Source organism: Siphateles boraxobius, unplaced genomic scaffold (assembly GCF_051911475.1).
Source record: "Siphateles boraxobius isolate OS27281-9 unplaced genomic scaffold, OSU_SipBor_1 65, whole genome shotgun sequence".
Taxonomy (NCBI): Eukaryota; Metazoa; Chordata; class Actinopteri; order Cypriniformes; family Leuciscidae; genus Siphateles; species Siphateles boraxobius.
The window spans coordinates 5,091,809-5,108,164 of NW_027509192.1; the positions used below are offsets into that span (position 1 = coordinate 5,091,809).

At 38.9% G+C, this 16,356-nt stretch overlaps 1 protein-coding gene, 1 long non-coding RNA gene and 1 pseudogene across 3 annotated transcripts in view; 2 read left to right on the plus strand and 1 right to left on the minus strand.

Moving 5' to 3' along the window:
* Window positions 1-16,356, plus strand: part of LOC143720702 (class I histocompatibility antigen, Gogo-A*0501 alpha chain-like) — a 141,885-nt gene that overhangs the window by 36,447 nt on the left and 89,082 nt on the right. The window contains exon 2 of the mRNA XM_077210438.1: window positions 3,409-3,434. The gene's annotated coding sequence lies outside the window, so the exon portion shown is untranslated. The remainder of the gene's footprint in view (window positions 1-3,408; window positions 3,435-16,356) is intronic.
* Window positions 1-16,356, plus strand: part of LOC143720700 (class I histocompatibility antigen, Gogo-A*0501 alpha chain-like) — a 116,498-nt pseudogene that overhangs the window by 36,415 nt on the left and 63,727 nt on the right. Inside the window, exon 7 of the transcript XR_013196619.1 lies at window positions 350-628. The product of XR_013196619.1 is annotated as a class I histocompatibility antigen, Gogo-A*0501 alpha chain-like (transcript). The remainder of the gene's footprint in view (window positions 1-349; window positions 629-16,356) is intronic.
* Window positions 11,062-11,418, minus strand: LOC143720415 (uncharacterized). The gene is made up of 2 exons (XR_013196553.1): window positions 11,190-11,418; window positions 11,062-11,155 (listed from the first exon to the last, which is right to left on the minus strand). It is a non-coding gene; the product is annotated as an uncharacterized LOC143720415 (long non-coding RNA).

The following is a 16,356-nucleotide window of genomic DNA, read 5'->3' on the forward strand; positions in this document are numbered from 1 at the left end:
GGTGTCTTTGTTACAGTGTAATTATACATTTAAGTGCTGAGTAATATTAATTAACTACATGTACTTATAGATTAGGATTGGTTTAGGGTTAGTTGCATGCAATTATGCATAATGTAGTAGTATAAAAATGGAGTATAACAAGGACACTGTACAATTAAGTGTTACCCCATTCATTTATATTTATAGGTATATTATTGTGGCGAGCAGGACGAGGTCAGGACCGTGAGAGATACGAGACCGGTGCGTTACGCAGGTGTTGCTCGTTATCACCGTTCTCTCACGTCCCTCGACCTCGTCCTGCTCGCCACAATTATCTTATTCATTTTTCTCTTATTGTTTCCTTCTGCAGTTAAACCCAGAGTCAGACTGATTCAGAAAGCAAACTCAGATTCTGGAGGGTTTCGTGTGAGTTGTTTGGCCACAGGATTTTACCCTCGTCACATCAACCTGACCCTGTTCAGAGATGGACAGCCTGTATCTGATCATGAGATCACTGGAGGAGATCTGCTGCCCAATGGTGACGGGACGTACCAGATGAGGAAGAGTCTGGAGATCAGTGCAGACACACACAAATACAGCTGCTCTGCCACACACCTCAGTCTGGACAACAAACTGCACATCACTTTAGGTAATAGGAATTTTCAGAAAACATCATTTAACAATCAAAACTAAAATAATCACAGTTAATCTCCGAGTCTGTGATTCATGTTTCAGAGTATGATCACGGGGAACCATTTAAATTAGTGATTCCTTCAGTTCTGATGGTTTTGGCTCTGATGATGGTGTTTGGAGCCGCAGCTGCTGTAATTGCATGGAAAAGACAATGTGCAGGTATGACAAGAACTGATATATATATATTTACTGTGTATAGGCTTAGTACTGAACAGTCAATCAACCAATCATCTTTTTGGGTTTTAGATTCCATTAAAAGTGGCTATTCTACTGCTTCTGGTACGTATTTATTTATTTTTTTATTTTTATATCAGTTTTTTTTAATATACAGCACTGAATAAAATAAAATTAATTATAGTAAGATTGCTTTTTTTTCATTCATTGTAGACTCATTAAACATTCACTTTCTTTTTCAGCACCTGAAGAAAGTGTGACATCAACCTTGTCAGTGTCATGAGACAAAACAACATGAGTGGAGAAACGTCCTTTAAACAGCAGTCAAATTATATTCTGGCAAAGTGTCATAAGGGTTTCTTTTTTTTTGCAAGAAATCCTATTCTCTTTTTTTCCCACAAATTGTGCTCCAGAATCCACCCCTTCAATAGACATCATGTCCGTGGATGAATGTCGTCCAGGTTATTTTTTAACCCCTGACAAGCCATGTGATGGTCATCATCTTCTGAAATGCCATGGGTGCTGAAGCCAATAAGGAACACAACAAAAAAAGAACAGTCCGTCGTGAGTAATAGAGGTCACGACTGTCCTCATGCAGTGGCACTTGGTAGTAAGTTTTATTAGTAAAGTCAATAAAGAGAAAACAGTAGAACCATTTAGAGCAGAGAGTTCATCCATGTGTGGCAATGGAATAGAGTCTATTTGGCTCTCTGACGTCAACACATCCTCATTTTAAATGACTTTTTCTGTGTAACATCAAATTCTATCTGTTCGTCATATAAAGTGGTCGTGTCTCATCAGAAAATTTGGACTAAACTGCTCAATTCATATGGATTAGTTTTACGATCTCTTTCGGGGGAAAACTGACGCTCGACATATTGGCCTATATACAAGATTCGACACATCACGTGATTTTAGATGGGAAGAAAATTACTCTTTAAAATTTGCATTTACTTTCCAATCACATCCTCCAATTCAAGCACATCTTTAGCCCATGACACCGACATCACTGTCTCCGGCACGGACATCACCGTCTCCGGCACGGACACGGAGAAAGAAAGAAAGAAAGAGAAAGAAAGAAAGAAAGAAACACAAATGTTATGTTTATCTAAAGTCTTTTTTGCTTGTTAGTATTTAATTGGAATCATCTAAGGTCAGCAGCAAAGACATTGGTTAATAAAGTTAGATTAAACACAAAGTATTTTTATGTAATTTAAGATATTTAATTATTGCAGGTTTTGGTAATATTTTGAGTTTCAATTTCACTGTATTTATTTTGAGGAATACTGAATCTGTTTTTGTTCAAGAGAGATGCATGCTCACATTTAGAAGAACTACAGTAACCATCATGTTTAGACACAACGCCTCTGGACTTTACTTCCGATGTCTTTCAACATGGGGACAGGAGAGCTGTCAGTCAATAAATGGGAAAGCAAACTTATTTGAGTAATGCAAGTTACCTAAGTATAAGTAACTAAGATATTTTGGTGTATATTTAAAAGTAATGAGTTACTTTACTAGTTACTTGAAAAAAAGTAATCTGATTACATTACTTGCGTTACTTGTAATGTGTTACAAGTAATCAGCGCCCAACTTTGTATGATCCAATCAACTCCCGAGGATGAAATCAAGTCCCGTCCTACATTTTTTTCTCATTCAAGTAGCCGTTTCACTCAGATCTACGTCACAATAGGGAAAAAAATACTAAAGCAACTTCTGTTTCATGCCGACTTTTACATAGTTTTTTTTTATTGTGTTGTTGTTTTCCATTTCATGTTATATCATAGGCACCCACTCTCTGTGTTTGCCTGAAATGTACAATAGTCACTTTATGAAATCAAAACAAACAATTCTTTTCTGATTGTAACATTTTGGAGAAAGATTTGTGTAATTGTGTTTTAAATAAACTTTCATCTCGCTGCAAGATCTAACAGTTTCATTTGTTTTTCACTCAAAATAACCCTTTATTTACAATAAGAAACAGAATTAAGTTAATTCAGACAGTTTTTTGAGTAATGTGACTTGCACCCGTGAGCGGTCAGGGATTCGCTGTCGTCGTGGCAACACTCATCCCAGTGACTAAAACCAGCACTACTTTCATGCCTCTCATATCACACGCTCCGGTTTCATTTTAATACAACTGCAACTATCTTGCGCAATCAATTGCATTGTCTTTACTTGTGCTTTTACCTGCCCTTGTTCTGTTTTTTTTTCTTTACCCAGCTCAACAAAGAAGCAAGATAAGTTTCCTTACTGAAGAAAATGTTTAAACAACACAATGTCTCGACACAAAGCAACATAATAGTAGATGAGTGGAGAAATGTATATTTTGTTAAACTGTCAGTAAAATCTACCAGTGGTCTGTTAGTCAGCAAAGTTTCAGACAAATGTGAAAGGGGAAGTCAAGCCCTGTTTATAGTGTAAAGGTTGTCTATTCCAGATGCATTCATTTTTTCATGACTAGCAAAACATTAACAGCTGAAAAGTTCAGAGAACACACTCTCTAACTACCCACAAGTGTTGAGCAAAACTGTCGATTTTTTCAGTGTTGATCATTTACAGGTGAGCGCTGACTGACAGCATACAGTATCAGCAATATGGACAACATTATTCTTTTTCTGCTTTCACTTCCAATGGCCGCTCCAAAAGGTAAGATTTCCAAAAACGTATTTACTAGTAGAGTTTTTGGTAAAAACAACTTTCAGTGGAGCACAGAAGTTCAATTAATGCCAATTATTTTTTTTTGGGAGAAGTAACCCCTTTCAAATGTTTTCAATGAGAACTTACATTGCAGGTGTTGTAGAAATTACTGGCATCACCTCCAAGCAGGATAGGTAACCCCCGGAGCACAAGAGTGCGCATTGCTGTCACAACTGCTTGATTCTAGAAGTAGATAAAAAAAGATCAAGTTCAAGATCATGAAACATTAAAGGTTGTATCAGCAATTTCAGACCCAAACATAAATGATCATATTCATCTAATCTTTCCTAACGATCCACTAGCTGCCCACCCCATAAGCAGGCTGTCAAAAAACGCGTCTCTGTAGGCAGCCTAGGCTCTGAGATCTACACACAAAAACAAATGGTTTCTCCAACCATTCAAAACCAAAATAAATATTGTTCCAACCAATCTTCTTCAGCTCCGACTTCGCGTGCAGCCGTGCACGAGCGCAAAACCTCACAACACCCACCGCCCTATCGGTGATTGGTTGGAACACTGTTTATTTTGGTTTTGAGTGATTGGTGAAACCAATTGTTTTTGTGTGCAGATCTCAGAGCCTAGGCTGCCTAGCTACAGTAAAAATAAGTTTGTCAAAGGGTTACTTCACCCAAAGATTTAAATTCTGTCATTAATTACTCACCCTCATGTCATACCATACCTGTGAGACTTTTGTTCATCTTCAGAACACAAGTAAAGAAATTTTTAATGAACTCAGAGAGCTTTCTGTCCCTCCATAAGCAACCTAGGCATCTAGCACTTTAAAGGGAACCCCGACTAGTGCGGCATGTTGGCCTTATAAGATTAACGTGGGCGTCAGCTATAAAAAGGTGATACAAAAACACTCCAAATGTTTTTTTTTTTTTTTTTAAAGCCGAAAATCCGTTCACTCGTAGGCCGCCAGTAGTTATTTACGTCTCAATGCATTCTGGGTAGTGACGTATAGGGATGGGCATCGTTAAGAAATTATCGATTCCTTATCGATTCCCATATCGATTCCTGTACCATTTGCTGAACACTTACAGGGTGGCTTTGAGAGTTGTTGGCTTTGAATGTCTAATTTAAAGTGGTTTTAGAGAATGAAAACCAAGTGTGCAATATCTAGGGCCCTATGAAATCAGTTTTATTATTTCCCAAATTCCATTTAATTTTTCCCCAAATTCCGTTTTTTCCGTTTGAATTTTTGGGAATTCATTTTTTTACCCTTTACTGTTATTTTAGTCATAAAAAGAGTGTGCTTTTAAAGTTAATGATTAAAATGTATACATATAAAATAGGAATGACCTTAAATTACAGACATTTACTGAGTAGTCTTTTCAGGACAAATACTGCATTATGCCACATGACACTGCACTCTTCAAGTAACAACAAAATATGGTTTTGAGCTTTAAACTGTCCAGTAAAATAAATTATATTAGTTTATATAAGTTTAAATAAAAGTCACACTCTGTCTCTCTCTCGCCCAGTGTCGCTCGCAAAGTTCGCTTCGCTTTTGTCCAGTCCGGCGCCTCATTAGAGTTGTGACGTTCGTGAACGAACCGATTCTTTTGAACGGCTCATAAACATGAACGATGGGAGCCGAGTCGCGGCTGGAGGGGAGCCGTTCTTTCTGTCGTTCTTTTTTTCCTATGCGTGTTTCACACAGATGCACACAAATTAGCTCCTCAGTTATAGGGGAAGGGGCGCACCCAGCGCAGGGGTACTACTGCCTAACAGCATGATGATAGTAGTTGTGCATGCGCGCCCATCCTTTACGTGAGTACTCCAATGGAAAAAAAAACCTACGTGCCTTTGTCATTGGGTAGGAGCGGAGTTGTGCGCGCTGCCGTCAAGCTGGCTTCTTAAAACTGACTAAATATTTAAAAAGAGCCAAAAGAGGCGTTTTTTTTAATCTAATGTTCTTGTGTGATAACAATGTTCTTGTGTGGAAGTGTTACTGTTTGTAGTAAAAGCTGATTTGCACAGAAATTCATTGCAGCCGGCTTTGTTTTTTATGTTTATTTGTGAGTAGGTATTGTATGAATAACATAAGTCAACATAGCTTTACACATACACACACTTTGTACTAAAGGTGAATCCAAAATAGTGATGTCACTTTCTAAACAGAGGGATGTTGTGCAACCCTATGGTATATAGTCCACACATGACAAATGAGGTAATAATCTATATTTCAGAAAAATTCAAACTCAGATATTGGTGTGTGATATCTGAGTTTAAATTATTTGACTACAAATCTCACCTCATCATTCCTCCCAGTGATTATTTCCAGGATAAACTGAGATGCCCTCAAGCTGGCTTCTTAAAACTGATTAAATATTTAAAAAGAGCCAAAAGAGCCGTTCTTTTGAACGGCTCTTTGTAAGGAACGGATCGCCAAGATCCGGATCCCCTCAAAGAGCCATAAATCCCATCACTACGCCTCATAGACAGACGGTGTGTGTGTGCGCGCGTGTGAGAGAGACGCGTGAGTGATAGAGAGACGGAGGGAGAGCGGGGAAAGTAAATACAACGGAAAGAATACGCTGCGTGTTTTAAATAGCATAAAAAAATGAACGAAACGCAATATGTGGCGGCCGGAGTTGATTTTGTGGCCGCGAATTAGTCTATGTGCGGGAAACACTGCATAAAAGTCACGTGCGAACTGCTCGGCTTGGGACTGAGGGCTTATAGCGTCGAGTTTCTTAATTTTTTCGCCGACGAAAGCAGAGCCGTGGAGAGCCGCTTCGCCATGCTTTCATTGTTTTGATGCCGTCATTGAGGCTGAAATGACGGGAGGGGTTGTGTCGCCCAGATTTGCTTCCCCCGGTCTGCATTTAAAATGAAGCCACACTCTCGATCGTTTACGTCTCGTAGCCATCGCGCTTTTGGGGGATTTAAAAATCCAGTCACATACTGTAACGTCATGCCGCGACGCGGGAATGGATGGAACGGAACATTCGGAATCGTTAGTGGAATCGTTAACGTGTGGACGTGTACGATTCCGATGGATCGGAACGTTTGGAACCGGCTCCAAACCGGAACCTGGAACCGATTCCCAATCCTAGTGACGTGTATAGATTGTAGCCGGTTGTAGTCTAGCCCAGGGGCGGAGCCAGACGATGTAAACATTCGGGGCTTAGCCCAAACCTAGGGGCGGTCCCGGCAGGGGCATACTCCCTTGGAGATTTTTTCCCCATTTACGTCAGCTAAATGCACTATTTTTCAGGCTGTTTGAGATATTAGAAAGCCTAAAAATCTATACACTACCTGGGAAAATTATGATAGTTAGGCCTACTCAGTAAAAAAAAAAAAAATCACAGAGTAGAGCCTACAACCTATTTTGTATGTAATTGTTCTCCAGCTGTAGTGAATCCAAAACACCAAAAATGTTAAGGATGACTCATTTTCACCCCTGGCAACTAAAAAGAGGCAACCATTATCTGACTATTTTTAAGTTTGCCTAAATTGGTAAAACACAGTGGTATCTGGTGGCGTGTAAAACTTATATAGCAGCCCTTTTAGACTGGGGCCAAAACGCCACCATAACTCGCTGAGAATAATTTAAGTCTCATGTGTGCAATAAAAGTTCCAAAGACCTGTGTCTTATTATTAAATATGTATACTTTTTGTTCAGAATTGCTGCATTAAATATTGATGATATTGTGCAATATGTTACAGTAAATTAATGATGCGTTGCCCAAAAAGCTTACATATAAAATTGTGGACAGTGATATTCATTTAATTAGCAATACTCTGCTGCTACCATTTATTCATTATCACTGTTCACCATAACAATTCCTTTAATTATGTAAATACTAATATGTTTATTACATTATTACAGGCGCATCTCAAAAAAATGTAATATTGTGGAAAAGGTCATTGTGCTGCACCACCCGAACAAAACTGACAGATTGAATTCTCAGGAAACCTTTGCAGGTGTTTTGAGTTGATTAGCTGATTAGAGATCTTGTCAGGTCGTATAAAAAATTCTTTGTTCTAAAATTCTAATACATTTTGAGATAGGCGTACTGGAGTTTTGATTTCCATGAGCTGTAAGCCCATCATCATGATTAAAACAATAAAAGTCTTGAAATATTTAACTTTTTATGTAATGAATCTAGAATATATTAAAGATTTACTTTTTAAATTAAAGTATGGGGGGAAAAATAACTTATTGACGATATTGATGCATCTGTACTTGGAATTGTTGTCATCACTTAACTCAAGTGTTAGGCCTACAACAGCAGATTCACATGTAACACTTGTCCGCGGTTCGTCTGACGCTGCTTCTGAATCTCTCTCCGGCCGGTGAGGTTTACTGTTAGTGTTCCGTATAAAAAAACTTTATGATGTCCATAATAACTTCAACCGGTTAGCCAGTAAGCTCGCTACGACCCCTGATGACAACGGCGAAGAAGATTAATTTATATTCTTCTTCGTTAGTTTTTATTGGCAGTTGGCAAACAAGCTGAGTGATGCGCGATGCATTTCCGTCCGCCACCACGCACATTGTTTAATTTTTTGCCGCTCCATCAGAAATTCTGAGAGGAAATTAAACAAAGTTGAAGATATTTTAAAAAATCTAAAAGATTCGGGGCTTTTGACAAACCATTCGGGGCTTAAGCCCAATTAGCCACCCCCCCGCTCCGCCCCTGGTCTAGCCGCTTTAGCAGCTTCGTTTATTGTTTTTTCAACGTACCGGGTAGCTAGCTAAGTTTTGACAGTAGTGAGATGAACACGTCTGCCGTTCAGCCTTTTCAGTTTGAACCCGAGCGCACCGTAGGCTTAAATCAGGAGAATAACGCGGTGTCTGTGCGGCAACTGCTTGCCAATGCCAAGCGAGAACGACAGCGTTTGCTGTAAAGATCTCAGTATAGTCTGAGATGTAAGATTTTAAATATGTAGTGCAAGGCAATTTAGTGCAATGGAAATTATTAGGTGTTCAAGCACGAAGTGCTGAAAACCTATTGTATTTGCTATTTGAAAAAAAAATTGCCCTAAAACGCATCGTGCAGCCCAAACCGTAAGGCCTAGAGACTTGAAACTCGGCCAGATGGTAGGCCATACTTTTGGGGAGAACCTATCAGAGTATGACCCCGATTGGCCCATAGGTGGCGCTACAGCAACCAAAAGTACTAAATTGCTAATAACTCTTAGACCGTTGGCCCTGGCCTCAAGCCCTTTACACCACTGTGATCCTTGGCTTAAGACGGACAACATGTATATCTCAGATTTCAATTTGGGCCTAAAAAAAAATTTTTACATCCAATTTCGTCCAAAACTTACTTTTGCGAACTAGTCCCTGGTTTTTCGCCCGATCGGAACCAGACCAGTCTAGGACAATTCTCTGGACTCTCTAGATCAATAATTATCGAAAAAAAGTTGAAATTTTGCAATTGTGTGGCTGTAACAGGGTCATTTAGAAAAAGGGGCAGGGCAAAATACACTCAAAAGCCTATAAATCATAGATAAAAACTCAGAACTTCACAAAAATTGATGAGCATATGTGTCATAACATGGTGAAGAAGCATGCAAAGTTTCATGGAGATCGGACCATAGGTGGCGCTATAACTGTCAAAAAGGTCTCATTATTATTAGGTGTTCAAGCACGAAGTGCTGAAAACCTATTGTATTTGCTATTTGAAAAAAATTTTTGCCCTAAAACGCATCGTGCAGCCCAAACCGTAAAGCCTAGAGACTTGAAACTCGGCCAGATGGTAGGCCATACTTTTGGGGAGAACCTATCAGTATGGAGATCGGACAATAGGTGGCGCTATAACTGTTTAAAAGCTTTAAAACCATATATTTCCTATGGTAAATTGCCTGTATTGGCTGTAAATGGTCTTTTCCATCTATTATGTCAGTGGTTAAATTAATGCTAAATAAAACTTAATGTCTTTTGATGCTTTTGTGCTTAACGGCCTTAAAGGCCTTAACTGCTTGAACACCGCTAAATGCTGCTTGCAGCTTTAATTAATTTTGTAATTGTAAGATTGAAAATGTACATGAGGTAGATGAGCAGAATAGTTTTGACTTTGTTCAGTGTAAGGGGGGAGAGGGTATTTCTGTGCGTTCAACATAGTGACTGCTTGGGGAAAATAAAGCAAACGATGGCGGTAGATGACTTATTAAATTATTTATACCGATAGTACGATCGTCTGATCTATACTTAGCCTACCCTGGACAACTGCTGACAAAAAGTGGAGCTCTTTACCGCAAACGTTCTCGTTCTCACTTGGCATTGGCAAGCAGTTGCCGCACAGGCACCCTCTGTTTTGCCCCACTCTCACTTCCTCAACTCTCTGATAATCTTAATTTTCATGTAAATCTTGATTGGGCCTATTGTCTTCCGCGTTATTCTCCTGATTTAAGCCTAAGGTGCGCTCGGGTTCAAACTGAAAAGGCTGAATGGCAGACATGTTCATCTCGCTACTGTCTAAACGTGGCTAGCTACAACCTTTACACGTCACTACCCAGAATGCATTGAGAGGTAAATAACTATGGCGGCATACAAGTGATAGGGCTGTCACTTTTGTGAATAAAATCCTGTTCGATTTTTGAGACATAAGTGTTCATTGAATCGATTGTAAAATCGATTTTCCATGTCTAAAGACGTTTCCATTTTCATCACCAAATACAGGCAAATCCATGGACACCTAACAGGCATTAGGACGAACGTAAAGAGGGTGCTTGAGACGCGCATGTCAGCAATATTTCTGATGATTTATTGGCGTTAAGTTTCGTGTACAATGACAAACAGGAGCGCAACATTCAGAGATTGAAATTAACACCCTCCAATCCACCAAATGCGGGGAAAAAATGAATTTTGCCGGGTAATGCTGTCAAATCACAAGCCAATCTGGCGTATTTCTATGTTTACTCACTTTCTTTGCTGTGGAAGTTCGTGTAAGCCAAATCTGCGCAAATACGCAACTCGTGAGTCCTCATGATATATTAAATACAGCGTATTGAGCAGAATCTGCGCATTTCTGGCTTACTTGAACACACACGCAACTACGCAACACATAACGGCGCGCTTGTTCACTTGCATTGAAGTAATAGCGAATATTAAAAAGCATTTGGTTAACACAGGGTTCCCACGGGTCATGGAATTTCTGGAATGTCATGGAATTTTAAAAAGTCTATTCCAGACATTGAAAGTCAGGGAATTTTATATATTTTTTGTCCAAGTCATGGAATATCAGGGAATTTAGTTTGTTGCTTTAAATTTTAGTTTCCATTTATCAAAATGTAATTTTTCTATACCGATTCTCACCAGCAGGGGGTGCACGCGCGTGTTGTTGACGAAGACCAGAGCAACAGTTAGAGCAAGCCATTCATTCATAAAAACTCATTTACAAAATTGAGCATGCATTAATTTTTTTTGTGATGAAAAAAATTATCTGGGTCAGTATATATGCGGAAAAGATGATAAAGGCACAAAAGCTGTTTTTTATGTTTCATTCATTAACTTCATTGTTACTTTCCCTGTGTAGCCTTAGGCTACATGTTATCAACTTTTTCTACCATGAACGGGATTATAATCGGTTTCCCTCAATACCTCATCATGCTCAAGGATTCCCCTTCCATCAGGACAAAACGCTTAACGTAGCTTAATGGACTAATACAGTGATATAAAAGACCACACTCGCACCTTATTGGGGAAGTATGCCTACATACATGTTAATATTTCTACATACATGATTAATCTGGGAAGGGTCATAGCACTTTCATATTGTTGTCCTATATTGTTAGTTTAACTGTAACTTAAGTCGCTTTGGATAAAAGCGTCTGCTAAAAGACTAAATGTAAAATTGGCTTGACATTCGCACATTTAGGGACCGTCTCTAAATTAACATTGGTAGTCCTATAGGCCTAAACGTTTCTAACTTCAATAGCAAACTGACACCTGACACCTACATGAACACTTTACAGTTGGTTTTATGACTGCAAGTCGTTCTCTTCGAATGCTATTGAAGTTAGAAATGTGTTGTGGTGGCAATTTTAATGATATTCATTGATCTTTAGTAAAATATAGATGATTCAAATAATGTCACATGTGTGTCTCTCACTTGTAGTGAGAGAAGATTCTGTTTATGTACCTGGGGAGGCAGAAGGGGGAGACACTCCAAAGAACAGACGAACAAGGACCTCTGACCTAGATGTCAGAAGGCCATTTGGTGCAGGGGAGCTTAGTGGGCCAACTAGTGACGTCTATGGAAAACTACTGGGAGGAAGGCTCTGGGGGGAAGAAGGCCTTGAAACTAAGATAAAAGCTAGTTCAGTCTGTCTGGGGGTGTGTCACTCTTCTGCACAGGGTAACAACTGTGTATTAGACTGCTCCTATTCTTGCAAGAATAAATACTTCTATTTTATATAATTTGACTCTGAGTGTCTCTTACGCAGTGATGTTTGTTTAAGATGAATTTTTGCCACAACAGATTGGTGTCAGAATAGTGGGATTCCTTGGAAGTGCCTTCTGGACCTGAGAGCGGACGGTGTTTGGCCACCTGGACTGAGCAGTTCCAGCTCTACCTCGTAAATTTCAGAGAGAGGGGCCGACCGCTATCAGGGCCAGGAGAAACTCCACTGGAATCAATTGAAAGAACCCGGTGGCAACAGAAGCATCTCTGGTAAGAGACAGTTCAATTTATTTTCTTTTGGGTAAGTTAATTAAATTCAGTTTAATTGGGGAGAAGAGTGAAATTGAACCATATTGGCTGAAGGCTGTTTCTGTGGTACGTAATCTGAGATTAATTGAGATCTATATAGATCAAGAAATTTCAAACAGATACGAGGGAAAATGATCTGAGATTAATTGAGGTCTGTAACAGAACAAGAAATTTCAAGCAGATAAATAATCTGGGATTAAGTGAGAACTGTAACAGATCAAGAGATTTCAAACAGATAGGTACCCTGAAAATTAGTTGTTCCACGACGGAGCAAATTGTTTTTAGGTACTGAGGCTAATTAGGGGGAACCAGAACAGTTTTTGGTAAACCTTAATTAGGAGGGCACTAATAGTGCAACCCGACCGATTTGGGTTAAAAGAAAGAATCGGGTCTGTTGGGGACGCCTAAACAGATTAGAGAAAACGCGCGTTGAAGAGAAATCCACAGGGAACAGAAAACAGCCAATATGGGGAAGTCTCAAGGTAAGCATGCAAAATTTGATACACCGGTTTTTCTATCAAATGAGAAAATTATGGGGGAAAATGTATGTTTTAGATATTGAAAAAACTGAGAAAATACCATTATTTCCCAAGGGAGGGAACACTGAGCACAACTAGACTGAAAGTAGTGCTAGAATCAGTTGAACAGGGCAGTGAGAAACAAAAAGGTTGTTATGGCTGCATTCAACATGTGTGATTAGGCAGATAAAAAAGGTTGAACTGCCAGGAGAAATAAAGTTTTTACTTCTTCATCCAGTAAATGGATGCATGACAGATGTCTGAGAACTTAAATTTACATGATAAGGATTGAAGTAGCAAGCAGCAATAAGGCTGTCTGTGTGAAATAGAGGGAACTGTAAGTGAGAGACTTGGTGGAAGAGGGAAGTGAAAAAACAAAAAGGTGGTGTGTGAGACATGTGTGTGTGGGGATTGTGCAAACAATCATGTACTGGTTAGATAATGAAGGAACTGGCATGTTTGAGAAAAGAAAGGAGAGGATAATGAAGGAACTGGCATGTAGGGAAAAGAAAGGAGAAATATAGTAGAAAACTATATGTGATGAAAATAGACATGGTCTGACAGAATTTATGGAAGTCAAATTAACATGATATGAAGAATGTTTTAAGCAGAATGGGGAACAATTCTAGATTTTGATAAAATAATGATTGAAATGATGATATATCTGCTTTATTTTATTAATGTTAAGAAAATAAGGGTATTGAAGCAAGTAGCTATAATGGTTGTCTGTGTAATTTACGGACTGAGTAATATAATCTGTTTTGGAGAAACAGTAGAGATAAGACTGAGACAATAATGATAATATTAAGTTGAATCTGCAGACTGACCATGTGATGGAAGGGAAAAGGCTTCAAACCAGTTGTAATGAAAATAATGATGTACAAATTGTTACACTTTATGAAGAGTAACTGAACAGTCCGGGAAAATAAATAAATAAATAAATAGTGAGACAGAAGAGAGCAAATGCTGTAAACAGCTCTGCTCTGAAGATCTCATTTTGAAGAGATTTGCAGATGATGTTTTGTAAAAGATAAGCTGGGATAACAGCAACAGTACTTGTAATTAGTGTTGTTGATGATAATACCAAATTAGTAAGGTAAAGACAGAAAACAAATTTGAATATTTTGAGCATTCTCTGTGCTGCTCATGAAATTATGTTCTGCCAATAATAATGATGAAGAGTATGAGTTGGCTATTGTGATTGAATCCGCCATTGGTGGATGGTCAAAGGAATACAGAGAACTGCTTATCAGTGGGTCTGTTTACATTCCTGAATGGGACACACACTGCTTCAAGGGTGTGCAGTTAAGTTGAAGCCCTTTGGAAGCTCACAGTGATCAAACTGCAAGGTGTCTGATGCTGTAGTTGAGGCTGACACACGAACCAACCAGATGACAGAGAGTGTCTTGATTGTGGTCAGCAGGACCATTTAACACGTGACACATTTCTGATAATAATGTGGGGTTGAAAATAGATCAGTGTTTAAATGACGACAGTGACAATTTTTGGTCTGAGAAATAAGAGATAAAAAACAAGGTCAAAAGATTGAAGTCTTAAAGTGAATCCTTTTGTGACTCCAACAAATGTGAGTTGCAAAATATGTAAAGGTAATATAGAGAGACAGATCTCAAAGATGATTTATAATAACTGCAAAAGATGCAGAGAAGCCTTGTCAAAATTAGTGTGAATCCTAATTGGAGATTGATAAACTCCAAGAGAAAACTTAAGTCAAATATTAAACTATGGTTGAGAACTTGACAATTAAAATTGAGATTGAGAAATGTGAAACGTTATTGAGAACTAGAATAATTATTTTTATGTAAGAACAAATAAGCAGAAGTAGTAGGCTACCGAATTAACAGTTGCTAAATGTAAAATGTGTTGAAAGGCATCTGATTAAACAAACAGCTTGAAAAGTTGACCATGAAAGAGCTAGAAGCTGATGTTTTGCTTTCAAAAGATATGCTTGTGATTTGGCTGAAACAGTTCGCTTATCTGAATCTGGTGTGTGCTGTGGCTGAAAGTGCCAGGGCGACAGAGACTCAATCTGAATGGAAATTTGTAATGTCTAGATTCCATGACGTGGGCAAAAGACAACTGTAAAACTATGTTTATTTGAAAACACATGTAATTTCTGGCAAAGATGCCTTAAGCTGGGCTAGAGTTAAAATATGGTAGATAAAGTCTGATGTTAAAAGTTTTATGAAAATGCAGTGTACCAGTCCTGAATGCCTCAGAGTCTCTCTCTGATTCAATGTCAGCTAAAAGCTGTTATCTGAGCCTGTGTCATAAGTAAAGCACAGTGTTTAATTTGAAAATCATAGACATGGAGAGGTTAAAAGAAATCATTGCCGTTCAGAGGGCAATTTGTATTTGTAAATGGATTTAAGTAAAACTGAATGACTTTAAAGAAGTCTTTAAAATAATGCAGACCTTAAACAATAGAGGTGACATTTTGATTAGCGTATTTTAGGACCAGTAACAACTTTGTCTCATTTAGTCTCCACCATTCAGGACCGATGGCTCCGGCTACAGATGAAGTACGCTGAATGTACGGTTGTGATCTAAATTCACTGAGTATAATCTAAGCAGCTAGGTTTCTGCTTTTAAGATAGTTAATGGATTTAAGTGATTAAATACTGTTGTTATTGACCTGTCTCCCTGTGTGAACACTATTAGGCAATCCGAATGGCCCTGGTGACTCTTGAACGTGCCTTACCTAAGCTCCAGAAAACAGCTGAGGTCTGTTGAAGAGAACTGATTGTGTGATTGGAAAGAGCGGTCACCAGTGGGCACGAGTGACCATCTCGATGACGGGTAAGACCTTCTTTGGCCAGACAGGGGGCAACCTAAGCCAGAGTGGATCACGTAAAGTCATTGGGCATCTCCTGAATGGAGGTGTGTTATGTGAGACAGGTTTGAGGGTTGAGCAGGAGCTGTGAGGCCAGCAGCGTACTTATGCCGTTAAGGGGAGATGACGCGGTGACGAGTCACGGCATGTCTCCTCAATAAAGCAAAGCTCCTCTATATATACCACTCACCGGAAGAAACCGCATTAATTGTATGGCTTGTTTTTTTATTGTGACAAGCGTCTGCAAATATGCCAGGGGAAAACACCCTGATGGAGATTATAGATAAAGGGCTAACAGGAGTGGGCTTTCAAGAGCCAGCTGAGGCCATGAAGTGATTCCCATTAGTTGTTGTGGAGACAGTAGCAAAACTTTTTATGTACTGGTTTGCCTTATGGGCAAGGAAAAATCATAGTGTTGATTTTGAACTAATAGGTCTATGACATAGTTTTAACTCTTGAAGGTCATTAGGCATGGTGGTGGCTAAAGATGAAGACAGGCTTTTGTAGATTTGAGAAGAGTCTGGATAACAAAGGTGAATGGTAAAAGGTTAATGTAATAAATTTAATATTACAATTTGTCTAAATTACAGTCTTAGGAGGCTGTTGAAAAAGATTATTTGTTTATAGTGAGAGAGACTGCTTGAGTGGAGGAAGGGATGGTAACTGTGTCTGTCTTTCTGTTATCGGCCTGCTAGAGCAAGCTAAAGAACAAAATAGTGATAATGAACCAAAACAACCCAGCTGACTTTGCTAAGATGAAATGAATAATTAA